Source organism: Somniosus microcephalus, unplaced genomic scaffold (assembly GCF_052327205.1).
Source record: "Somniosus microcephalus isolate GS21.2 unplaced genomic scaffold, FLI_Smic_1.0 unresolved_chr4, whole genome shotgun sequence".
NCBI lineage: Eukaryota > Metazoa > Chordata > Chondrichthyes > Squaliformes > Somniosidae > Somniosus > Somniosus microcephalus.
In genome coordinates this window covers 39,046,232-39,072,821 of record NW_028225182.1, presented here as the reverse complement: position 1 = coordinate 39,072,821, position 26,590 = coordinate 39,046,232, and the positions used below count along the sequence as shown (strand labels likewise).

Here is a 26,590-nt window from a genome sequence, read left to right as displayed (position 1 = left end):
CCTGAACCTACTCCTGAATTTTGCCGGTTAACCGAGATTTACGGTTATTTAGGTGCCGGTAAATCGAAAGTTTCCTGTACTATTTTGAAGGGTAGTCACTGTTGTAATGTTGGAAACAGGGTATGGTAGCATAGTGATTATGTCACTGGACTAGTGATCCAGAGACATGAGTTCAAATGCCACCACGGCAGCTGGGGAATTTAAATTCAGGTCATTAAATAAATCGGGAATAAAAAACGAGCATCGGTAATGGTGACCATGAAACTACCGGATTGACGTAACAACACATCTGGTTCAGTAATGTCCTTTAGGGAATTAAATCTGCCGTCGTTACCTGGTCTGGCCGATATGTTTTTTTAAGGAGGAAGGATGTTCTTGCCATGGAAGGAGTTCAGCGAAGATTCACCAGGCTGATACCTGGGATGGCAGGAATGACGTATGAGGAGAGATTGGGTCGATTGGGCTTGTACTCGCTAGAGTTTAGAAGAATGAGAGGGGATCTCATTGAAACTTATAAAATTCTGACAGGACTGAACAGACTAGATGCAGGAAGGATGTTCCCGATGGCGGGGGAGTCCAGAACCAGGGGTCACAGTCTAAGGATAAGGGGAAGCCATTTAGGACAGATATGAGGAGGAATTTCTTCACCCAGAGAGTGGTGAACCTGTGGAACTCTCTACCACAGAAGGCAGTAGAGGCCAATACATTAAATATATTCAAGAAGGAGTTGAATATATTTCTTAAGGCTAAAGGGATCAAGGGGTATGGGGAGAAAGCAGGGACCGGGTACTGAACTTGGATGATCAGCCATGATCGCATTGAATGGCGGAGCAGGCTCGAGGGGCCGAATGGCCTACTCCTGCTCCTATCTTCTATGTTTCTATGTTTAAGGCCGGCATTTATTGCCCATCCCTAACTACCCTTGAGAAGGTGGTGGGGAGCCGCTGCAATCCGTGTATGCTTCTTTGCAGCAGTTTCGGTACAATTGAGTGGCTTGCTGGGCCATTTCAGTGGGCAGTTAAGAGTCAACCACATTGCTGTGGGTCTGAAGTCACAGGTAGGCCCAGACCAGCTTTTTAATTCCATATTTATTTAATTAACCGAATTTAAATTCAACTGAAATGGCCACTCAGTTGTATAAGGCGGCTCACCGCCACCTCCTCGAGGGCAATAAATGCTGGCTTTCCCAGTGATGCCCACAGCCTGCAAACGAATAAAAAAGGCAACCGAATAAACATCTCACTGCTGGGCCAAAGTGCACCGAGGTAGAGTTTCTGCTTCAGGCGCAATCGGCGATCTGGGCGCAATTCGGGCCCGTTTTGAGAAGTGTCTTTTTTCTCTCTCTCTCTCTCTCTCTCTGGAGTCTCTCAATCGGGCAGCCTTTTAGAATGTCATTTTTTATTAAATTTTTGCTTTGTAAAATATTCCTTGATGCATTTAAGAGCGGTAACTTGGTGCATGTCCATTAATACGGCTGAAAATGGGTTTAATCACCAAACAAAATAAGCATTTTTAACCAGTGTCAGTCCACCACCTGCGAGTAACCCGATTTTAAATGACTTAATAAATATACAGAACTATTTGCTGGGTATACTGGGGTAGAGTGGTCAGTTTCTTAGTAAATTCAAAATAAATTACATTCAAAAGCTTTTAAAATGCGCCCAAAGGAACCAGCTTAATTTTCAGAGCCTCCGCGAAGGCCCGCAAACGAGCGCAATTAGCGGAAACTCCCAATGGCGATTACTTCAGCCTGGGGACGTGGCCAGATCTTCCTCAGAGCTGCAAACGTCTCAATTCTTTATTCAGGTTGGAAACAACCTTCCCCGCTAAGCTGCCCGGCCGCGCGCAGCGGTCTGGAGGTCCCGCGCGGGCCGCGCGCCGGCTTTTACATGGAATAAAACGCGCACGTGCGAAAGTTTGAATGGGCCGCGCCGCCCGTTAATGGGACCGCGCGCCAAAAAAAAAAATGAGCAGGAACCAACTAAACGCGGCAGCTCACTCTTCAGAACTGCGATGTGAATGACGGCTGCAATTCACAATGGCGACAGCTTTATCACCCTTATTACTCTGCAGTAATACAGACAGCCTCACTTTAATTTTAACAGTATAACTTAACAATAATGTGACTTAACCTAAAAAAAAAGGCCTGTAATCATTGCCGAACTCCACAAAAAAATCCTTTTAAAAAAGTAGCCCAACGAGAAGTGACACTTTTAAACAGTATATTTTGTATTATGCATAAGGAGGTGGTACCGAGGGAGCGCTGCGCTGTCGGAGTTGCCGTCTTTCAGATGAGACGTTAAACCGAGGCCCCGCCTGCTCTCTCAGGTGGGTGTACAAGATCCCACGGCCACTATTTCGAAGAAGAGCTGGGAACTGGGCCAATATTTATCCCTCAATCAACATCACTAAAACAGGTTATCTGGTCATTATCATCATTGCTGTTTGTGGGAGCTTGCTGTGCGCAACCTAGTTTCCTACATTGCAACGGTGACTACACTTCAAAAAAGTACTTCATTGGCTGTAAAGCGCTTAGGGACGTCCTCAGGTTGTGAAAGGTGCTGTATAGATTTCTTTCTTTCAGTGAATTTTGTTGGACATTGCCCATATGTGTGGAGCCCAGATGAGGGCAGTATTGTGCTTGACTGTGAAGCCTTCCATAGCTGAACATCTGTCAGCACTTCGGTTAGGTATCAGAGAATGACTGGCATGCACAAAACCATCACCCAGCATGGGAGGGGAGAATGCAGGGTCTCTTTAAATGGCATCACAAACTAATATCACCAAACAATTGCACCGACTGCAGAGATGCCACATGTATTACTCTAACTCAAAGAACACCAGGTTTAGTTTGAGCTGCAATTAAATATTTCCAGGCAAAAAGACTTTTGAGCCTGTTTTTTAATTCAAATCTTTGACTAAAAGTCTTCGGCAGCACCTCCCAAACCCGTGACCTCCACCACCTAGAAGGACAAAGGGCAGCAGGCGCTTGGGAACATCACCACCTCCAAGTTTCCCTCCAAGTCACACACACCATCCTGACTTGGAAATACATTGGCCGTTCCTTCATCGTCGCTGGGTCCAAATCCTGGAACTCCCTCCCTAACAGCACTGTGGGAGCACCTTCACCACACAGACTGCAGCGGTTCAAGAAGGCGGCTCATCACCACCTTCTCGAGGGCAATTAGGGGTGGGTAATAAATACTGGCCTGGCCAGCGACGCCCACATCTTGTGAACGAATATAAAATAAAATCCATAAATTGTTCACGGTAATAAGTATTAAAGAACCATAAGTTCACAAAGCCCCATCAGCTCGGATTACTTCAAGGAGTACGTTAATACTGTAGATGCAAGAAATAGGAAATTCCTGATTTCATTTCCAGACGAGCATCACTGCTTGGCACTTCCTGTTTAAGCTGATCTTCACTCCCACACTTATAGCCTTGCTCCATAAAATTGAGCTCATCGAGGACTCTGCTGCCTGTGTCCTAACTCGCACCAAGTCCCGTTCACCCATCGGCCCCTGTGCTCGCTGATCTTCATTGGCTCCCGGTTAAGCAACGCCTCCATTTTAAAACTCTCATCCTTGTTTTCAAATCCCTCCATGGCCTCGCCCCCTCCCCCCCCTATCTCTGTAACCTCCTCCACCCCTACAGCCCTCCGAGATCTCCGCGTTCTCTTGCGCATCCACGATTTCCATCGCCTCACCATTGGTGGCTGTGCCTTCAGCTGCCTGGGCCCTAAACTCTGGAATTCCCTCCCTGAACCTCTCCGCCTCTCTACCTCTCTCTCCTCCTTTAAGACGCTCCTTAAAACCTACCTCTTTGACCAAGCTTTTGCTCACCTATCCTAATACAGGAAACTTTGGTTTATCCGGAGGTTGTATGTCCGGAATACTCGATCTAACGGCAAAAATCAGGAGCCGTTTTCTGTAAGTTTTTTTAGATCTCGTTCTTTTTTTTTCCCCAGTCAGCCACTGCAAGGTCTGTAGCTATAGCAACAGCTTCAGCTACAGACGCTTGCAGCTGCAGCCGACTCTTTAGAAGCTGTTGCTAAGCAACAGTGTTTGTTGTCAGATACGGAGATGAAAACCTCCGTATGCTTCAACATTAACTTTGTATGTCCGGCAGTTTTGATAGATCGGCAACACAATATATCAGATATCACAATATATCAGATATCACAGATATCACAAAGTTTCCTGTATCTCCTTATGTGGCTCGGTGTCAATTTTTTGTCTTATATCGCTCCTGTGACGCGCCTTGGGACGTTTTACTACGTTAAAGGCGCTGTATAAATGCAAGTTGTTGTTGCTGGTGTCCTGCACTTCATGGAATGGCTCTTACCCTAAGTCATGCCTATGAATATTTTTAATGAAAATGGTTTTAGAGCAACATAAGAACGTAAGAATCAGGAGCAGGAGTCGGCCATACGGCCCCTCGAGCCTGCTCCGCCATTCAATAAGATCATGGCTGATCTTCGACCTCAACTCCACTTTCCCGCCCGATCCCCATATCCCTTGATTCCCCTAGAGTCCAAAAAAATCTATCGATCTCAGCCTTGAATATACTCAACGATTCAGCCTTGAATATACTCAACGATTCAGCATCTCAGCCCTCTGGGGTAGAGAATTCCAAAGATTCACAACCCTCTGAGTGAAGAAATTCCTCCTCATCTCAGTCCTAAATGGCCGACCCCTTATCCTGAGACTCTGCCCCCTGGTTCTAGACTCTCCAGCCAGGGGGAAACAACCTCTCAGCATCTACCCTGTCAATCCCCCTCAGAATCTTTTATGTTCCAATGAGATCACCTCTCATTCTTCTAAACTCCAGAGAGTATCGGCCCATTCTACACAATCTCTCATCATAGGACAGCCCTCTCATCCCAGGAATCAATCTAGTGAACCTTCTCGTGCAACTTTGGTACATAGTTTACAGTTGGGTAGGGATTAGAGTTTTGTTTTTATTGAAAGACTAACTAAAAATATCATGAAGGACCAGAATGTTTTTGTGTTCCAGTCTCTGTACAACAGAGGGACTGTGCCTGAAATTCAGACAAAATGTCCCAAGGCGCTTCACAAGAATTGCAATCGGACAAAAGTCAAAACCAAGCCAAAGGAGGCGATTTTAGGAGGGGCGGCTAAAAGCTTGGTCAAAGATGTGGTTATAAGGAGGGCCTTAAAGGAGGTTGGGGGGGGGGGGGGATGGAGTGGAGGAAGAGAGCTTTAGGGAGGAAATCCCAGTGCTTAGGGCCGAGACGGCTGAAGGCACACCCACCAATGACGGAGCTAGTGGAATGCAGAGTCCTCGGAGGGTTGTAGGACTGGAGGAAGTCACAGAGATAGGGAGGGGGGGGGGCGAGGCCATTGGAGGGATCTGAACACAAGGATGTGGATTTTAAAATCGAGGCGTTGGTGGAGCGGAAGCCAATGTTGGTCAGCAAGGACAGGGGGTGATGAGTGAACGGGACTTGGTGCGGCAGCGTTTTGGATGTGCTGCAGTTTATGGAGGGCGGAGGATGGGATATACATAGTACGGAGTCTTGTAGAAGACATCACAGTGGCATGGACAGCCCTCGAGATAATTTAACCCAAAACGTACAACAGCTATTAGATTTTCGAGCTTCCTCGAGAGATTTAACTCGGCATCCTCAGCGTCCCAGAACACAAAATGATCCCAAAGCCCACAAGAGTAGGTCAGGGTTTAGGGTTCCCATAGAATCATAGAAACGTACAGCACAGGAGGCGGCCATTTGGCCCGTCGAGCCTGTGCTGGCTCGTTGAAAGAGCAGTCGTGCTTATCAAATCAAATCAATTTTATTTGCCATATATATTACTACAATGGAATGTTTTTACTCCCCGATCACTTCCACAATAGGCTGTGGGAGCTCACAGAGACACGTCGCTATTCTACAGCGCCATGTTCAGTAAAAGTCAATTCAATTGCGTCCAATGGCAGTGGGAACGCGATGTCCATCAGCCGCTCCGTCACCGCGGACTCCTCCTCCCTGTTGCCGGCTCCACAATATGGTGTCCTTCTTCTCACGCTCACCGTCTGGCCTCCAACCGCCATGCCCGGCTCTCCCTCCTTCCCCTCGAACTGCGAGCTTCCCGCACTGTCGCCGGTTCAAATTTGCAATGGCACGGGGCCTGCCTCTCACGCTCACGTCCGGCCTCCAACCGCCATGCCCGGCTCCCCTCCTCCTAGTCCGAAACAGAAATTCACGATGAGGAGCTGCCGGGCGACGTGCCGAAGCGGGTCTTCGTGGCTGCTGCTGCCGCTTCCCGCTGCTGCGCTGTCTCCGCCCAACTCGCCGAACACATTGCTCCGGCATCGGGAGCGGGCGGTGCGGGCCGTCCGAAGCAGGAGAGTGCTTAGCTCCGGACCGCCTCGGTCGCTATCTTGAATCGATTTAGTCTCACCTCCCCCACTTTTTCTCCCTAATCCTGTAAATTCCTCATCCTTAAGTACCTGTCCAACTCCCTTTTTAAATGATTGATGGAATCAGCTCCCATCGCCTTTTCAGGTAGAGCGTTCCAGATCTCGACAACTCTCTGAGTGAAAACATTTCTCCTCAACTCCCCCCTAGAGCTCTGCGCTCCTCTAACTCCCAGTGCATCCCTGACCCCAATCAATGAAAGAACTTGCATTTATATACCGCCTTTCACATCCCAAAGTGCTCGGATTATGTGCTCGAGTCTCTGGAGTGGGACTTGAAGCCACAACCCTCTGACTCAGAGGCGAGAGAGAGTGCTGCCCACCGAGCCACGGCTGACACACTCGGTACTGTAGGGTACAGTAGTATATGGTACTGGACGAGCAGCCCAGAGGTTGGGGGTTTCAAAACCCGCCACGTCACGTTGGATTCGATATATCTGGTAATTTGTGGTCTGACGCCAGACAAAATGACCATGAAAGCTGCCAGACAGACGCAAAACCCAACTGGTTCACTAGTGTTCAGGGAGCGGACATGCCCCTCTTACTTGCTCTGACCTACACATATTGTAGTCCACACTATTAATTTTTTATTTTTTTATTCATTGATGGGATGTGGGCGTCGCTGGCTAGGCCTGCATTTAGTGCCCATCCCTAATTGCCCTTGAGAAGATGGTGGTGAGCCGCCTTCTTGAACCGCTGCAGTCCATATGGTGTAGGTACACCCACAATGCTGTTAGGAAGGGAGTTCCAGGATTTTGGCCCAGCGACAGTGAAGGAATGGCGATACAGGTCCAAGTCAGGATGGTGTGTGGCTTGGAGGGGAACTTGTAGGCGGTGATGTTCCCATGCGTCTGCTGCCCTTGTCCTTCTAAGTGGTAGAGGTCGCGGGTTTGGAAGGTGCTGTTGAAGGAGCTTTGGCGAGTTGCTGCAGTGCATCTTGTAGTTGGTACACACTGCAGCCATGGTGCGCCGGTGGTGGAGGGAGTGAATGTTGAAGGTGGTGGAGGGAGTGCCAATCAAGCGGGCTGCTTTATCCTGAATGGTGTCGAGCTTCTTGAGTGTTGTTGGAGCTGCACTCATCCAGGCAAGTGGAGAGTATTCCATCACACTCCTGACTTGTGCCTTGTAGATGGTGGAAAGGCTTTGGGGAGTCAGGAGTTGAGACACTCGCCGCAGAATTCCCAGCCTCTGGCCTGCTCTTGTAGCCACAGTATTTATATGGCTGGTCCAGTTCAGTTTCTGATCAATGGTAACCCCCAGGATGTTGATAGTGGGGGATTCAGCGATGGTAATGCCATTGAATGTCCCTTAAAGAGGCCTAGCAAACCGGTCAGACATAAACCTAGGGCTGGGCAGTAAATACAGCCATGACAGTACCACCCGCATCCCGAAAACAAATTTATACTTCTCCTCGCAGCTTTGGGAAGCTTTAAGGAACCAGGAGAGTTTTGAACTAAGGAGACTGTCTTTCAGAATGTGGAACTTGTTATCACATGCAGTTGTTGAGGCGAATGGCGTAGATGACTTTATGTGCTACACTGTCGGAGGGGCAGTACTGTGGGAGTGCTGCACTGTCGGAGGAGCTGTCTTTCGGATGGGACGTTTAAACCGAGGCCCCGTCTGCTCTCTCAGGTGGATGTACAGGAAACTTTGGTTTATCCGGAGGTTAACTGTCCGGAATGCTCGAGCCACCGGCAAAAATCAGGAGCCATTTCGTTCGGGTTTTTTTTCTTTTCATTGCTTTTTTTTTTCACCAGTCAGGCTCTGCGAGGTCTCGCTGAAGCTGTTGCTAAGCTTACAGAGACGCTTGCGAGGTACGGCCGACTGTTTAGAAGCTGTTGCTAAGCGACAGGGTTTGTTGCCAGATACGGAGCTCAAAAGCTCCGTATGTTTCAACATTAGCGCTGGTTTGTCCGGCACTTTTGATGGGACGGCAACAGCGCGGTCCCGTCGGTGCCGGATAGCACAAAGTTTCCTGTAAAAGATCCCACGGCCATTACTGGAAAGAAGAACAGGGGAGTTCTCCCCGGTGTCCTGGCCAACATTTATCCCTCAACCAACATCACTTTTTTTTTTTAAAACGGATGATCTGGTCATTGCAGTTTGTGGGAGCTTGCTGTGCGCAAATTGGCTGCCGCGTTTCCTACATTACAACAGCGACTACACTTCAAAAAGTACTTCATTGGCTGTAAAGCACTTTGGGACGTCCTGAGGTCGTGAAAGGCGCTGTAAAAAAGAAGTCTCTTTCTTTCTTTCTTTAAGGGGAAGCTAGATAAATGCATGAGGGAGAAAGGAATGCTGATGGGGTGGGAGGAGGCTCGTGTGGAGCATAAACACCAACATGGACCAGTTGGGCCGAGTGGCCTGTTTCTGTACTTTGAATTCTATATGTAATACACAAATACCCAGCTTTCAAACCAAAAATCAAAGAAATGCAATGAACATATTTCTAATTTACTTTTGCCATCAACAATTGCTAATATTTTTTTTAAACATTTAACTCTGATCGACGAGGTTTTGGTGACTTCACGGAGGGCAACCGGGTTGGAGAAGGACAAACACGCAGGAGCTGAATTAACACGGGTGGAAGCAGAGCAAAACGCCACTCCCTGGGGCTCCCCGGACAGCGAGATTACGATCGGACCCGCGCCATCCCGGAGAGGTGCCGAGCGGAACCCAGGACACTTCCCCACGGGAAAAGAGGGAAAACTGAAAGCCCACACCGCGCCGCCCCCTTCCCCCTATCTCACACACCTACCAGCAGCTACCACTGATAACAGAGGTCGATCCGCACCCTGTCCTTTGAGATAGGAAGGCAGATCAGTGCAGGGAAAGCACAGGGCAAACAGCAAAAGGACTAATAAACGACAAAATATTTTTTTCCCATGATCAGTTGAATTGAAGCTCTCGATAACTGTATAGGTACCGGTCCTGATTCAGCGCCTGATGCTTGCAGGCTCTGTGATTCTTCAACCCAGCTGCCTTCAGTGTGTGCATCAGAACTATCTCCAATTAGAAGTGGCGTTCTGTAGCTGTGCTGGTGCAGTGCTACAGCATACTGGCACTCCAGAGGGCTGCAATGCCGAGTGGCAGGATATGGGTCTGAAACTACTGGCAAGAGTCACTCACCTCCTGACTCCCCAAAGCCTTTCCACTGCCTGCAAGGCACAAGTCAGGAGTGTGATGGAATACTTGCCTGGATGAGTGCAGCTCCAACAGCACTCAAGAAGCGCGACATCATCCAGGACAAAGCAGCCCGCTTGACCGGCACCCCATTCACCACCTTAAACATTCACTCCCTCCACCACCGGCGCACCGTGGCTGCAGTGTGTACCATCTACAAGATGCACTGCAGCAACTCGCCAAGGCTTCTTCGGCAGCACCTCCCAAACCCGCGACCTCAACCACCTAGGATAAGGGCAGCAAGCGCTTGGGAACACCACCACCACCTCCAAGTAACCCCTTTTCACTTGGACTTATATCAACAACAACATTTATATAGCACCTTTAACGTAGCAAAATGTCACAAGGCGCTTAACAAGAGCGATCAATAAAAAGCCACATAAGGGATATTAGGACAGGTGGTAGGTTTTAAGGAGCTTAAAGGAGAGAGAGCGAGGTAGAGGTGTTTAGGGAGGGAATTCCAGAGCTTAGGGCCTAGGTGATGGAAATCGGGGATGCGCAAGAGGCCAAAATTGGAGGAGCGCAGAGATCGCGGAGGGTTGTAGGGCTGGAGGAGGTTAGAGAGATAGGGAGGTGACGAGGTCATGGAGGGATTTGAACAAAAAGATGAGAATTATAAATCTGAGGTGATGTTGGGACTGGGAGCCAGTGTGGGTCAGCGAGCACAGGGGTTGATGGGTGAACGGGTCTTGGTGTGAGTTAGGACACGGGGCAGCGAGCACAGGGGGGCGATGGGTGAACGGGACTCGGTGCGAGTTAGGACACGGGGCAGCGAGCACAGGGGTTGATGGGTGAACGGATCTTGGTGCGAGTTAGGACACGGGGGCAGCGAGCACAGGGGTTGATGGGTGAACGGGACTCGGTGCGAGTTAGGACACGGGGCAGCGAGCACAGGGGCTGATGGGTGAACGGGTCTTGGTGCGAGTTAGGACACGGGGGCAGCGAGCACACGGGGTGATGGGTGAACGGGTCTTGGTGCGAGTTAGGACACGGGGCAGCGAGCACAGGGGTTGATGGGTGAACGGGTCTTGGTGCGAGTTAGGACACGGGGGCAGCGAGCACAGGGGTTGATGGGTGAACGGATCTTGGTGCGAGTTAGGACACGGGGGCAGCGAGCACAGGGGTTGATGGGTGAACGGGACTTGGTGCGAGTTAGGACACGGGGCAGCGAGCACAGGGGGTGATGGGTGAACGGGGCTTGGTGCGAGTTAGGACACGGGGGCAGCGAGCACAGGGGGTGATGGGTGAACGGGTCTTGGTGCGAGTTAGGACACGGGGGCAGCGAGCACAGGGGGTGATGGGTGAACGGGTCTTGGTGCGAGTTAGGACACGGGGGCAGCAGAGTTTTGGATGAGCTCAAGTTTACGGAGGATGGAGGCCGGCCAAGAGAGCGTTGGAATAGTCGGGTCTGGAAGTAACAAGGGCATGGATGAGGGTTTAAGCAGCCAGCGGGCAGAGGCCAGGCAGAGACGGGTGATATTACAGAGGTGGAAGTAGGCAGTCTTGGTGATGGAGAGGATTACGGGGTTTAAAGCTCAGCTCAGGGTCCAATAGGACCCGAGGCTGCTAACAGTCTGGTTCAGCCCCAGACAGCGGCCATTTTGACATCATACTCAGGCCCCGACCGTCACATTTGGGAGAACGTTAAAGATCCCGGGACACTATTCGAAGAACAGGGAGTTTGGTCGGAGCCTGGCCGATCTCCCTCATTGCTGTTTGTAGAGACTTGCCATGTGCACTGGCCTACATAACAACAGTGGCTGCACTTTAAAGTAATTAATTGTACGTAAAGAGCTTTGGGACCATGTGATATGATGCTGTATACACACAACTTTTTCTTCTCGCATCAGAGCGGGGGGGGGGGGAATTTTTAGGCAGTGTCCTACCTCGCACCAAGTCCCGCTCACCCATCGATCCTGCGCTCGCTGACCTACATTGGCTTCCCGTTAAGCAGCGCCTCGAAATTCTCATCCTCGCCCCCTCCCTATCTCTGTAATCTCCTTCAGTCCACAACCACCCCTACCACCGCCCCCGCCCCCCACCCCGAGATCTCTGCGCTCCTCTAATTCTGGCCTCTTGAGCATCCCTGATTATAATCGCTCAACCATTGGCGGCCGTGCCTTCAGCTGCCTGGGCCCTAAGCTCTGGAATTCCCTCCCTAAACCTCTCTCTCCTCCTTTAAGACGCTCCTTAAAGTCTACCTCTTTGACCAAGCTTTTGCTCACCTGTCCTAATATCTCCATAATGTGGCTCGGTGTCAAATTTTGTTTGATAATCGCTCCTGTGAAGAGCTTTGGGGGCGTTTTACTGCGTTAAAGACGCTATATAAATGCACGTTGTTGTTGTTGTGATCTGGAACGCGCTGCCTGAAAGGGCGGTGGAAGCAGATTCAACAGTAACTTTCAAAAGGGAATTAGATCTCTACTTGAAAAGTTAAAATTTGCAGGGCTACGGGGAAAGAGCGGGGGGGGGCAGGGGATGCTACTAATTGGATAAGTCTTTCAAAAGAGCTGGCAAAGGCATGATGGGCCGAATGGCCTCCTTCTGTGCTGTATGATTCGCTGAACTTCTTCAATCAGGTCTCGTTACCAATTTCATTATTTTCTCCTAGTCTCTTGTCCTTCCACACTATTCCCTCAAAAGTAAACCACAGACCAAACCTCTGCCAACAGCACGCTGTCACTGCCACTGTGATGAAACCTGTAATCTTACAAGTGATACAGAAATTACTTGACAATCCCCCTCGCCCGTCCGGCTCCTTACTCCCCCCTGCAATGCAGCCAAACGCTCCCCAACTCGCTGCTCCAGACCGGGGAATGGATCAGGGCAGTCAGGAGGTCTGGTGGGCAACATCGGGAGTTGGAGCTGGTGCAAATGATTCGAGATGCTCCTGCATCGATCAGGAGTCCTCGCAAGGTATCGGGAGTCCTCGCCAAGCAACATCCCAGCACTCAGCAACACTCTTGTCTTTACAGCATGTCCCTCAGAAAGTGTTTGGGAAACTTCTGTTTATGCCCAGCTTGGGGAGGGAGACGCGCCATGCAGCAGCTTCGCTGTGCTGACACTACGCACAGGCGATGCAATTCAATCCGGCTTGCATTACTGCACTGCGTGTTCAAACAAGCAGAAAAAAATTTACCAAACATTTTTCATGATGACAGTGCCCCTGATAAATATTCCACCCATCGCTCTTGCAGACAGCAAGCAGAATCTTTCATTGCATTTACATAGGAACAGGAGGATACCATTCTGCCCCTCAAGCCTGTTCCGCTATTCAATTAGATCAGGGCTGATCCGTCTCTTACCCCGCCTTGGTTACGTAACCTTTAATACCCTTGCCTAACAAAAATATTTGCATCAAAAGGTTTCCCTTCAAAGCTCTTCTGATGACCTACTAGGTAAAGCCACTATCTATCGTAGCACTACGCCCTACAGACCAGACAGCTCCTGGGTTCAAACCCACAGCATGAGCACTGCAGTTGGTCGCTGAATCTCTGGGTTAGGGTGTCCGTGTCCAGACTACATTCCTACTCCCAAATACTGTTCTACGACCACAACTGGAAAACATACACACGTAGACATTGGCTGCGAGGAAAGAATCGGCTGTGATGCACTCCATGGCCAAACAGCCCGTCAATATTCACTTCCGCTCACAAATGAAGAGTTGCCACTTGGGAGAAAGCAACCGCAATCTGCAGCACCGAGGGGAATCCACGCAGCCGGAAGCCTCTGCTTCTGCGCTCGGCATGGGAGGGAAATCGTGAGCTGCGGAGCGGGAAATCTTAGGTATCAGCCGTGACTCAGTGGGTCGCACTCTCTCACCTCTGAGTCAGAAGGTCGTGGGTTCGAGCCCCACTCCAGAGACTTGAGCACCAAATCCAGGCTGACACTCCCAGTGCCAGTACCGAGGGAGTGCCGCACTGTCGGAGGTGCCGTCTTTCGGATGAGACGTTAAACCGAGGCTCCCGTCTGCTCTCTCAGGTGGACGTAAAAGATCCCACGGCCACTATTGGAAGAAGAGCAGGGGAGTTATCCCGGTGTCCTGGGCAAATATTTATCCCTCAACCAACATCACCTAAAGAAAAGGATCTGGTCATTATCACATTGGGACCTTGCTTTGGGAAATTGGCAGCCGCGCAGCCTACATTACAACAGCAACTACACTTGAAAAGCACTTCATTGGCTGTTAAGCGCTTTGGGATGTCCTGAGGTCATGAAAGGTGCTGTATAATTGCTAGTCCTTTCTTTCTTTAAAAAATCTTCAGGAGAGCAAGGGGAGCGAGAGAGACACACACACAAACAAAGGTTTACTCACACTATTTACATCCACTTCACCCCAAACGTTGCCTTGAAACACACCCAGCTAACACTAGAGAGGCAGCACACACAGTCTCCCGGGTACCAGTTCCTAACTATTTCTTAACCAGGTTGCATTCCATCCACGGGCCAACAATATCTCGGGAGCGTGCGGGAAGGCGGAAAAAAAGACCACAATATTTAATGCACCACATTCAAGTCATCAAGATTCAAAAGACCAAGTGGATGCAAGGTAACAAAATTGCAATGATCGAGTAATAAAGATTAAGAGCAAGTGGATGCAAAATAAGAAAAATGCAATGCTCTTAATTTTCATTACTTGAACAGCAAGTGGACGCAAAAATAAGAAAAATGCAATGCTCTTAATTTTCATTACTTGAACAGCAAGTGGATGCAAAATAAGAAAAATGCAATGCTCTTAATTTTCATTACTTGAACAGCAAGTGGATGCAAAAATAAGAAAAATGCCATCAGAGAAGAAATATTCCATTTTCAGATGTTTAAAATGAATGCAATGGGCCACAGTGAGGAGAGGGGATGGGACTGCCCAGTTTGCATTTGGCTGCTGCTGCTGCAGACTGATGCTGGTGAGCAGAGAGTGGGGAGAATCTGCAGCTCTCTGGGGTGGCTGGGGAGAGACAAGAGACAAACTCCACCCACCCCCCGGGCTCTCTGTCCTCCCCCTTACCCGGGGCCTGCGACTCAGGCTCCGGGGGCAGCTGCCAACTCGAGGTCGGGGGGTATGTGTGTGTGACGGTTAACCGATTTGATTTGATTTTTTTTTAAACCAACACAGTTGTTTTAAACTCCCCCCGCCTTCCCCACCACCACATCCAAATCCAAATCCACCCTCGGCTGGTTATGCTAGTTGTCACTAGTTAGCCGCTCTAACTAGCGCCGCCTCAAGTTTAACTCACCGGCCGGCTCGAGCTGCGGGGAGACATCAACCGCACGGCGAGTCGCTCCGCCCCCGCCCGCCGGTGAGCCGCCCGGCACGTCGCCTCCCCGGCCCCCCCAGCGTCGCCACGCACGGCCGCATTACGCAGCACGCTCCCCCCCTGTCTACACCCGCGCTGTGGTCCAGGTAGGGTGGACAGGGGAAAATAGTCCTTAGGCTAAGGGGAAAATAGTCCTTAGGCTAAGGGGAAAAAATAGCCAAGCAGAGTATTTTTTTTTTAACTAGTGAGAGATTTAAGAAGGGAGGAGGCAGAGAGGGGAGAAAAAAAAACACCCCGGGGTACAACAGACCAGTTCATCGTAGGGATAATGATAGAACCAGGGGTCACAGTCTAAGGATAAGGGATAAGCCATTTAGGACAGAGATGAGGAGGAATTTCTTCACCCAGAGAGTGGTGAACTGTGGAATTCTCTACCACAGAAGGCAGTTGAGGCCAATTCATTAAATATATTCAAGAAGGAGTTAGATATATTTCTTAAGGCTAAAGGGATCAAGGGATATGGGGAGGAGGGCAGGGACAGGGCACTGAGTTTGGATGATCAGCCATGATCTCATTGAATGGCGGGGCAGGCTCGAGGGGCCGAATGGCCTACTCCTGCTCCTATCTTCTATGTTTCTATGTAATCTATTATTAAATTGAAATAAAGACTTGCATTTATATAGCGCCTTTCAACCACCACCAGATGTCTCAAAGCGCTTTTACAGCCAAGGAAGTATTTTGAAGTGCGCTCGCTGTTATAATGTAGGAAACACGGCAGCCGACCTGCGCACAGCAAGCTCCCGCAAACAGCAATGTGATACCGACCAGATCATTGGTTTTAGTGATTGAGGGATAAATATTGGGCCCCAGGACACCGGGGAGAACTCATCACAGAATCACAGAAACCCCACAGTGCAGATAGAGGCCATTTCGGCCCATCGAGCCTGCACCGACACATATCCCACCCGATCCCCGTAACCCCTACACCAACACATATCCCATCCTATCCCCGTAACCCCACGTATTTAATCCCCCTAACACTAATGTCAATTTATCATAGCCAATCAACCTAACCCGCACATCTTTGGACTGTGGGAGGAAACCGGAGCACCCGGAGAAAACCCACGCAAACACAGGGAGAATGTGCAAACTCCACACAGACAGTCGCCCGAGGCCGGATTCGAACCCGGGTCTCTGGCGCTGTGAGGCAACAGTGCTAACCACTATGCCACCGTGCTCCCCCTGCTCTTCTTCGAAATAGTGGCCATGGGATCTTTTACGTCCACCTGAGAGAGCAGACGGGGCCTCGGTTTAACGTCTCATTTGAAAAACGGCACCTCCGACAGTGCAGCGCTCCCTCAGCATTGCACTGGAGTGTCAGCCTAGCTTTATGTGCTGCAAGTCCCTGGAGTGGGACTTGAACCCACAACCTTCTGACTCAGAGACTCAGAGACGAGTGTGCTACCCACTGAGCCACAGCTGGCAGGCATGGATGTGGTAACAAGGCACTTAGAAAATAATAATAGGATTGCACAGAGTCAACATGGGTTTATGAAAGGGAAATCATGTTTGACGAATCTGTTAGAGGTATTTTGAGGTTGTAACTAGCAGAATAGATAAGGGGGAACCAGTGGATTGTGGATGAGGAGAGATTGTGTCGATTGGGCTTATACTCACTGGAGTTTAGAAGATTGAGAGGGGATCTCATCGAAACTGTCGAGGAAATTAACTATCAGACGGAGACTTCGAGGTTCGCTTTAGGAATTTATTTACATGATATCACGGAGAGTCTGCAGCAGTCCCTACTGCTCACCAGCACTCTAAATTACTATTGTACAGCACTCATAGTTATACAGCAAGGTAAACAACTTCATGTGATTAGCTTACATTACATTTCAACATATGGTTTCATAGGTTCCATTGTTCTCAAGAAACAGATTTAACATGTTCACATTTTATCACCACCAGATGTCCTAAGCCAAAAGGTCAGCTTGACTTTATTATGGCAGTCAGCAGTTCTTTTAGTTTTAACTAGTTTAGTGTCCTTTGTTCAATTAGTAAAGTGGTCAAGTATCCCAGCATGCCTTAATGTTTAATACGTTTTCTCCCACAGAAACCTATAAAATTCTATCAGGCCTGGACAGACTAGATGCAGGAAGGATGTTTCCGATGGCCGGGGAGTCCAGAACCAGGGGTCATAGTCTAAGGATAAGGGGTAGGCCATTTAGGACTGAAATGAGGAGGAATTTCTTCACCCAGAGAGTGGTGAACCTGTGGAATTCTCTGCCACAGAGGGCGGTGGAGGCCAATTCATTAAATATATTCAAGAAGGAGTTGGATATATTTCTTAAGGCTAAAGGGATCAAGGGATAGGGGGAGAAAGCAGGGACAGGGTACTGAATTTGGATGATCAGCCATGATCTCATTGAATGGCAGAGCAGGCTCGAAGGGCCAAATGGCCTACTCCTGCTCCTATCTTCTATGTTTCTATGGATGTGGTGTATTTGGATTTTCAGAAGGCATTCGATAAGGTGCCACACAACAGATTATTAAACAAAATTAGGGCTCATGGGATTAGGGGTAATATACCAGCATGGATTGAGGATTGGTTAACGGACAGAAAACAGAGAGTAGGAATAAATGGATCATTTTCGGGTTGGCAGGCTGTAACTAGTGGGGTACCGCAAGGATCAGTGCTTGGGCCTCAGCTATTCACAATCTACAGCAATGATTTGGATGACGGGACCAAATGTAATATATCCAAGTCTGCTGATGATACAAAGCTGGGTGGGAATGTAAGTTATGAGGAGGATGCAAATGGCTTCAAGGGGATATAGACAGGCTAAGTGAGTGGGCAAGAACATGTCAAATGGAATATAATGAGGAGAAATATGAAGTTATCCACTTTGGTAGGAAAAATAGAAAAGCAAAGTATTTTTTAAATGTTGAGAAATTGGGAAATGTTGGTGTTCAGAGGGACCTGGGTGTCCTTGTACACGAATCGCCGAAAGTTAACATGCAGGCACAGCAAGCAATTAAGAAAGCAAATGGTATGTGGGCCTTTATTACAAGAGGATTTGAGTATAAGAGTAGAGACGTTTTACTGCAATTATATCTTCTTCTTAGGCAGTCCATCGGAACCGAGGATGACTTGCTTCCACATTAAAAATGAGTTCTCAGGTGACTGATGAGTCCAATGCGGGACCTACAGTCTCTGTCACAGGTGGGGCAGACGGTGGTTGAAGGGGCGGGTGGGTGCGGTGCTTAGGTTGACGTGCGCTCCTTGCGCTTGGCTTCCACTTGCACCCAGCGAAGAGACTCGAGGTGTTCGGCGCCTTCCCAGATGCTTCTCCTCCACTTTGTGCGGTCTTGGGCCAGGGATTCCCAGGTGTCGGTGGGGATGTTACACTTTTTCAAGGAGGCTTTGAGGGTGTCCTTGAAGCGTTTCCTCTGCCCACCTGGAGCTCTCTTGCCGTGCCGGAGCTCCGAGCAGAGTGCTTGTTTTGGGAGTCTCGTATCGGGCATGCGGACAATGTGACCCATCCATCGGAGCTGATCGAGCGTGGTCAAAGCTTCGATGCTGGGGATGTTGGCCTGAGCGAGAACACTGATGTTGGTGCGCCTATCCTGCCAATGGATTTGCAGGATCTTGCGGAGGCAGCATTGGTGGTACCTCTCCAGTGCTTTGAGGTGCCTGCTGTACACGGTCCATGTCTCTGAGGCATACAGCAGGGCGGGTATCACTGCTGCTCTGTAGACCATGAGCTTAGTGCCGGGTTTGAGGTCCTGGTCTTCAAACACTCTCTTCCTCAGGCGACCGAAGGCTGCACTGGCACACTGAAGGTGGTGTTGGACTTCGTCATCGACGTCTGCCCTTGTTGACAGTAGGCTCCCGAGGTATGGAAAGTGGTCCACGTTGTCCAAGGCCTTGTCGTGGATTTTGATATAATTGCAATTATACACGGCCCTGGTGAGACCACACCTGGAGTATTGTGTACAGTTTTGGTCTCCTTACCTAAGGAAGGATATACTTGCCATAGAGGGAGTGCAACAAAGGTCCACCAGACTGGTTCCTGGGATTGGGGGATTGTCCTATGAGGAGAGATTGAGTAGACTAGGCCTATATTCTCTGGAGTTCAGAAGAATGAGAGGTGATCTCATTGAAACATACAAAATTCTTCCAGGGCTTGACAGGGTAGATGCAGGGAGGATGTTTCCCCTGGCTGGGGAGTCTCGAACCAGGGGTCACAGACTCAGAATAAGGGGTCGGCCATTTAGGACTGAGATGAGGAGAGATTTCTTCACTCAGAGGGCGGCGAATCTTTGGAATTCTTGACCCCAGAGGGCTGTGGAGGCTCAGTCGTTGAGTATATTCAAGACTGAGATCGATAGAATTTTGAATATTAAGGGAATCAAGGGATATGGGGATAGTGCAGGAAAGTGGAGTTGAGGTTGAAGATCAGCCAAGATCTTATTGAATGGCGGAGCAGGCTCGAGGTGCCGAATGGCCTACTCCTGCTCCTATTTCTTATGTTCTTATGTTCAACCTTTCATAGGATTCCTTTCAGCCAGTGGCTCAGTGGGTAGCACCCTTCGCCTCTCTGAGTCAGAAGGTTGTGGATTCGTCGTCCCGCTCCCGGAGACTTGAGCACAGAAAAAAAAATCCAGGCCAACATTCCCAAAGCCAGTGCTGAGGGAGCTGCTGCACTGTCGGAGGTGCCGTTTTTCTCACAAAACGTGAAACCGAGGCCCCGTCTGTTCTCTCAGGTGGACGTAAAAGATCCCATGGCCACTATTTCGAAGAAGAGCAGGGGAGTTCTCCCCGGTGTCCTGGGGCCAATATTCCTCAATCAACATTACTGAAAAACAGATGATCTGGTCATTATCACATTGCTGTTTGTGGGAGCTTGCTGTGTGCAAATTGGCTGCTGCGATTCCCACATTACAACAGTGACTACACTTCAAAAGTATTTCATTGGCTGTAAACGCTTTGAGATGGCCAGTGGTCATGAAAGTTGTTATATAAATGCAAGTCTTTTTTTTTTTTACATAGGATATACAGCACAGAAACATAAGAACATAAGAAGTAGGAGCAGGAGTAGGCCATACGGCCCCTCGGGCCTGCTCCGCCATTCAATAGGATCATGGCTGATCCGAACCTAGACTCACGTCCACTTCCCTGCCCGCTCCCCGTAACCCCTAATTCCCTTATCAGCTAGGAAACTGTCTATCTCAGTTTTAAATTTATTTAGTGTCGCAGCTTCCACAGCTCTCTGGGGTAGCAAATTCCATAGATTTACTACTCTCTGAGTGAAGACGTTTCTCCTCATCTCAGTTTTGAAAGGGCAGCCCCTTATTCTAAGATTATGCCCCCTAGTTCTAGTCTCACCCATCAGTGGAAACATCCTCACCGCATCCACCCGATCAAGCCCCCTCACAATCTTACATGTTTCGATAAGATCGCCTCTCATTCTTCTGAACTCCAATGAGTAGAGGCCCAACCTACTCAACCTTTCCTCATAAGTCAACCCTCTCATCTCCGGAATCAACTGAGTGAACCTTCTCTGAACTGCCTCGAGAGCAAGTATACCTTTTCTTAAATATGGAAACCAAAACTGCACACAGTATTCCAGGTGTGGCCTCACCAGTACCCTGTATAACTGCAGCAAGACTTCCCTGTTTTTATACTCCATCCCCCTTGCAATAAAAGCCAAGATTCCATTGGCCTTCCTGATCACCTGCTGTACCTGCATACTAACCTTCTGTGTTTCATGCACCAGGACCCCCAGATCCCTTTGTACTGTAGCACTTTGCAGTTTCTCTCCATTTAGATAATAACTTGTTCTTTGATTTTTTCTGCCAAAGTGCATAACCTCACACTTGCCAACATTATATTGCATCTGCCAAATCTCTGCCCACTCACTTAGCCTGTCTGTCCTTTTGCAGGTTTTTTATGTCCTCCTCACTCACTGCTTTCTCTCCCATCTTTGTATCGTCGGCAAACTTGGATATGTTGCACTTAGTCCTTTCCTCCAAATCGCTAATATAGATTGTAAAGAGTTGGGGTCCCAGCACTGGCCCCTGCGGAACAGGCCATTCGGCCCAACCAGTCCATGCCAGCGTTTATGCTCCACTCGTTCTTCCTCCCGTCTTTCCTCATCTAACTCTATCAGCATAACCCTCGATTCCCTTCTCCCTCAGATGCTTGTCCAGCCTCCCCTTAAATGCATCTATAGTATTCGCTTCAACCACTCCCTGTGGTAGTGAGTTCCACATTCTCACCACTCTCTGGGTAAAGAAGTTTCTTCTGAATTCCCTATTGGATTTCTTGGTGACTATCTTATATTGATGGCCTCGAGTTATGCTCTTCCCCACAAGTGGAAACATTCTCTCTGTATCCACTCTATCAAAACCTTTCATAATTTTAAAGACCTCTATTAGGTCACCCCTCTGCCTTTTTTCAAGATGATCGGGCAGTGTTCTCTGACTATATATGCTGTGCCTATATGCATCTCTCCACTTCACCTGATGAAGGAGCAGCGCTCCGAAAGCTTGTGATTTCAAATAAAGCTGTTGGACTATAACCTGGTGTTGTGTGACTTCTCACATTTTTTTTTTGGCACAGTGCGTGGTTGTGATCTGGAATGCGCTGCCTGAAAGTTAGGACACGGGGCAGCAGAGTTTTGGATGAGCTCAAGTTGATGGAGGGGGGAAGCCGGGAGGCCGGCCAGGAGAATGTTGGAATAGTCAGGCCTCGAGGGAACAGTGGCATGGATGAGGGTTTCAGCAGCAGATGATGAGGCAGGGGCGGAGACAAGCAATGTCGCAGCTTAGTTAAACGCAGCTCCGCCTTAGACTGGAATAACAACAGAAAATGCTGGAAAAACTCTGCAGGTCAGGCAACATCCGTGGAGAGAAATTAGAGTTGACGTTTCGGGTCAAACCCTTTTTCAAAACTGGAAAGGAAATGAAATAGATCGAAGGCAGGACTGCGATAGAACAAAAGAAGTAAAGAGACATTAAGAGGTATTCAAAACCAGACGAGATGGTGATAGGACAGTGGAGACAAAAGACGGCTCAGATTAGGTGTGAAGTGTACTGGCAGGATGAGAGACAGCTGCCGTGTGGGAGAGAGAAAAAAAAAAGGAATGGGGGGAGGGAAAACCCAAAACAAAGGGGTGGAAAAAAAATATAAGTAAAAATGTAATAGGGGCCGAGGTTATGATCTGAAATTGTTGAACTCGGTATTGAGTCCGGAAGGCTGCAAAGTGCTCCGCCTTAGACTGCTTTGCTTAAGGCAGTCCTTTCATGTCTATTAGGAAATAACTAGCAAGATGTAAATACTACTTCATTATATAATAATGCATTGTGCTCTACATGGCACAGTGCCCATCATTTCGCAACACTGCATCCTGCAACTTACTGTGAGCAACTCTATGATCATTCTGCTAGTAATTTTTAATGTCAGGCATGCCTCATGATACAACTATGTGAATTTAGCAACGTCTTGCCTATGAGGTCTCGCGTTACTCATAATTCTGGTGCAGAGCCTTTACGACCGAGGATCATAAAAAAAGAGAATGAAGCTCCTCAGGAACAGTGTTAGGACAAGGACTCTCCCATATCCACAGGAGGGAGAGGTGGGCAAGTCAGAGGACCTGCTTGTGCGGATCTGCTCCCGGGCAAAAAAAAAACAGCCGTCCCCAGGTCCAGGGTGCGTGGGACCCATGGGGGAGGGTTGCCCTGGCTGTCGCCTGGAGTTAGGTCACAGGTCAGCCATGATCTCATTGAATGGCGGAACAGGCTCGAGGGGCTGAACGGCCTCCTCCTGTTCCTGTGCCTGCCTCTCCTCTGCACTCCGGCTGGTACTGGAGAGGGTCCGTGCGGTGCCCGCTGGTAGGCCCGAGGCCCTCCGCGACCGGTGGGCACCACAGGGCGCTCGTTGAGTAGTTGCCCATAACAACGAGACCCGGATTTCGTTTATGCTACGCTTCCCTCCGTCTGTTTGGGCTGCGGGTTAGATGATTTTATTAGTGTCAGCCTTGGCTTAGTGGGTAGCACTCTCGCCTCTGAGTCAGAAGATTGTGGGTTCAAGTCCCACTCCAGAGATTTGGCACATAATCCAGGCTGACACTCCCAGTGCCATTTTCAGATGAGACGTTAAACCGAGGCCCTGTCTGCCTTCTCAAGTGGATGTAAAAGATCCCACGGCCACTATTTCAAAGAAAAGCACGGGAGTTATCTCTGGTGCGATAACAAAATACTGCAGATGCTGGAAATCCGAAATAACAACAGAAATTGCTGGAAAAACTCAGCAGGTCAGGCAACATCCGTGGAGAGAAATTTGAGTTGACGTTTCGGGTCGAAACCCTTCTTCAAAACTGGAAAGAAAAGACAATAGATCCAAGGCAGGGCTGCGATCGAACAAAAGAAGTAAAAGAGACAATAAAAGGTATTCGAAACCAGACGAGATGGTAATAGGCCAGTGAAGACAAAAGACAGCTGAGATTAGGTGTGAAGTGTACTGGCAGGATAGGAGACAGCTGCCAGGTAGGAGAGAGAAACAAAAGGAAGGGGGTGGGGGGGGGAAAGGAAGACCCAAAACAAAGGGGTGGAAAAAATTATAAGTAAAAAAGTAATAGGGGCCGAGGTTATGATCTGAAATTGTTGAACTCGATATTAAGTCCGGAAGGCTGTAAAGTGCCTAATCGGAAGATGAGGTGCTGTTCCTCGAGTTTACGTTGAGCTTCTGTGGAACAATACAAGAGGCCAAGGACGGTGAGGTCCAAGTGGGAATGGAGCGGTGAATTAAAATGACAGGCGACCGGAAGCTCGGGGTCACCCTTACGGACTGAACGGAGGTGTTCCGCAAAGCGGTCACCCAATCTGCGTTTGGTCCCCCAATGTAGAGGAGACCGCATCGTGAGCATCTGGTGTCCTGGGCCAATATTTATCCCTCAACCAACACCGAAAGCAGATTATTTGGTCGTTATCTCATTGCTGTTTGCGGGAGCTTGCAGTGCGCAAATCGGCTGCCACGTTTCCCTACATGACAACGCTGCAAAAGTATGTCATTGGCTGTAAAGCGCTTTGGGACGTCCTGAGGCTGTGAAAGGCGCTATATAAATGCAAGTCCTTTCCTTTCCATTTACTAAGTTCTGTCCGGTGACACTGGGCTTGCTATAGAGGGCCCTGGTGAGACCACACCTGGAGTATTGTGTACAGTTTTGGTCTCCTTACCGAAGGAAGGATACACTTGCCATAGAGGGAGTGCAACAAAGGTTCACCAGACTGGTTCCTGGGATGGGGGGATTGACAGGGTAGACGCAGGGAGGACGTTTCCCCTTGCTGGAGAGTTTAGAACCAGGGGTCACAGTCTCAGAATAAGGGGTCGGCCATTTAGGACTGAGATGAGGGGACATTTTTTCACTCTTTGGAATTCTCTACCCCAGAGGGCTGTGGAGGCTCCGTCGTTGAGTATATTCAGGACAGAGATCGATAGATTTTTGAATATTAAGGGACTCAAGGGATATGGGGATAGTGCAGGAAAGTGGAGTTGAGGTCGAAGATCAGCCACGACCTTATTGAATGGCGGAGCAGGCTCGAGGGGCCAAATGGCCGACTCCTGCTCCTATTTCTTATGTTGTTACCAAGGCCACCATGGCTGGTCCAATTAATATAGGCATAGTTGGTCCGCTGATGCAATGGGAGGCATAGGCACAGGTTGCAAGCAACATTGAGGGAGCAGGACTGAGATGCCGTACACAGTTTGGTCTGAGAGCGCTCCCCATGATGTTGGCTAAGTCCGCCTCGAGCCCCCCCTGAACTCCCTCCTCCAGCAGAGAGGCAGCTCATCGCCAGGGTTGACAAGAGCATGAGGGAGGAGGCATTGGCCAATCAGCACCCAGGTATTTGGTGACCAACTCCTTTCCGTTCACCTACAGGCTTCGAAAACCAAGCTGCTCATCACAAAATGATGACTTCCTGCCTCTCACTCCTCCCTTGTACTCTGCAATCCTGGTGGTGCTTTGAAAGCTATTTCTTCTATTCCTTTCTCCGCCATGTGCTTATCTAGCTTCCCCTTAAATGCATCTATACTATTTGCCTCAACCACTCCCTGTGGTAGCGAGTTCCACATTCTCACCACTCTCTGGGTAAAGAAGTTTCTCCTGAATTCCTGATTGGATTTATGAGTGACTATCTTATATTGATGGCCCCTAGTTTTGGACACAACTTAACTGGACCAGCCACATAAATACTGTGGCAACAAGAGCAGGTCAGAGGCTGGGTATTCTGCAGCGAGTGTCTCACCTCCTGACTCCCCAAAGCCTTTCCACCATCTACAAGGCCCAAGTCGGGAGTGTGATGGAATACTCTCCACTTGCCTGGGTGAGTGCAGCTCCAACAACACTCAAGAAGCTCGACACCATCCAGGATAAAGCAGCCCCGCTTGATTGGCACCCCATCCACCACCTTAAACATTCACTCCCTCCACCACCGGCACACCGTGGCTGCAGTGTGTACCATCTACAAGATGCGCTGTAGCAACTCGCCAAGGCTTCTTCGGCAGCACCTCCCAAACCCACGACCTTTACCACCTAGAAGGACAAGGGCAGCAGGCGCATGGGAACACCACCACCTCCAAGTTCCCCTCCAAGTCACACACCATCCTGACTTAGAAATATATCGGCCGTTCCTTCATCGTCGCTGGGTCAAAATCCTGGAACTCCCTCCCTAACAGCACTGTGGGAGCACCTTCACCACACGGACTGCAGCGGTTCAAGAAGACGGCTCACCACCACCTTCTCAAGGGCAGTTAGGGATGGGCAATAAATGCTGGCCTTGCCAGCGACGCCCACATCCCATAAGCAAATAAATAAAAAAAAGTGGGAACATCTCCTCTATGTCTACCCTATCAAAGCCCTTCATAATTTTAATACCAGGTCACCCCCTCGGCCTTCTCTGTTCCAGAGAAAAGAGCCCCAGCCTGTTCAATCTTTCCTGATATGTAGAAGCTCTCAGTTCTGGTATCATCCTTGTAAATCTTTGTGAGGTGGGGGGGGGGGTTTATTTTGCACCTTCTCCAGCGCCTCCGTATCCCTTTTTATGCAAAGCTCAAAAACCCTCTCCCACCCCTTAGAATCACAGGACAGCACAGGAGGAGGCCGTTCGGCCCATCGAGTCTGAGGAAGAGCAATCCAGCCGGTCCCACTTGACGGTCCCTTGTGGCTGCATTTTGAACGTGCCGGGCCGCGCCCCACCCAAAGAAAACGCGAAGGGAACATCGGTCCCACTCCCCGGCTCTTTCCCCATAAGTTCATTAAATATATTCAAGAAGGAGTTTTTCTATGTAATTTTATTTTTCCTCCTTCAAACATTTATCCAATTCGCTTTTTTGAAGGCTACTATTGAATGGGTCCATCATCAAAGACCCTACCCACCCCACCCCAGCCACAGTCTGTTCGCCCTCCTGCCATCTGGGAGACGCTACAGATGCATTCTTACCCGTACAACCAGATTTAGGAACAGCTTCTTTCCCAGGGCTGTCATCCTACTGAACTCCACAAATAAACTCTCAAGCCTGCACATCTGCCAATGCACTTTATTATGGTCATATTTATGTTAATATACTACAAGCCAAATGTATGTTGAATGTTTAAATGTCTTAATCCAAATGTACACTCTCGGGAGCCGCAAGCCTACATTTCGTTGTA

The 26,590-nt window shown here is 49.1% G+C and overlaps 1 protein-coding gene across 4 annotated transcripts in view; it reads right to left on the bottom strand.

The window, feature by feature from the left end:
* hdlbpb (high density lipoprotein binding protein b) overlaps positions 1-14,946 on the bottom strand; it is a 180,824-nt gene extending 165,878 nt beyond the window's left edge. For 3 of the 4 annotated variants that reach the window (XM_085977348.1, XM_085977352.1, XM_085977351.1), the window contains exons 1-2: positions 14,856-14,932; positions 13,444-13,627 (exon numbers count right to left, since the gene is read on the bottom strand). The gene's annotated coding sequence lies outside the window, so the exon portion shown is untranslated. Of the gene's footprint in view, positions 1-13,443; positions 13,628-14,855 lie in introns of all 4 variants that reach the window. The other variant, XM_085977349.1, reaches the window with a different exon arrangement.
* Between the last annotated feature and the right edge of the window lie 11,644 nt (positions 14,947-26,590).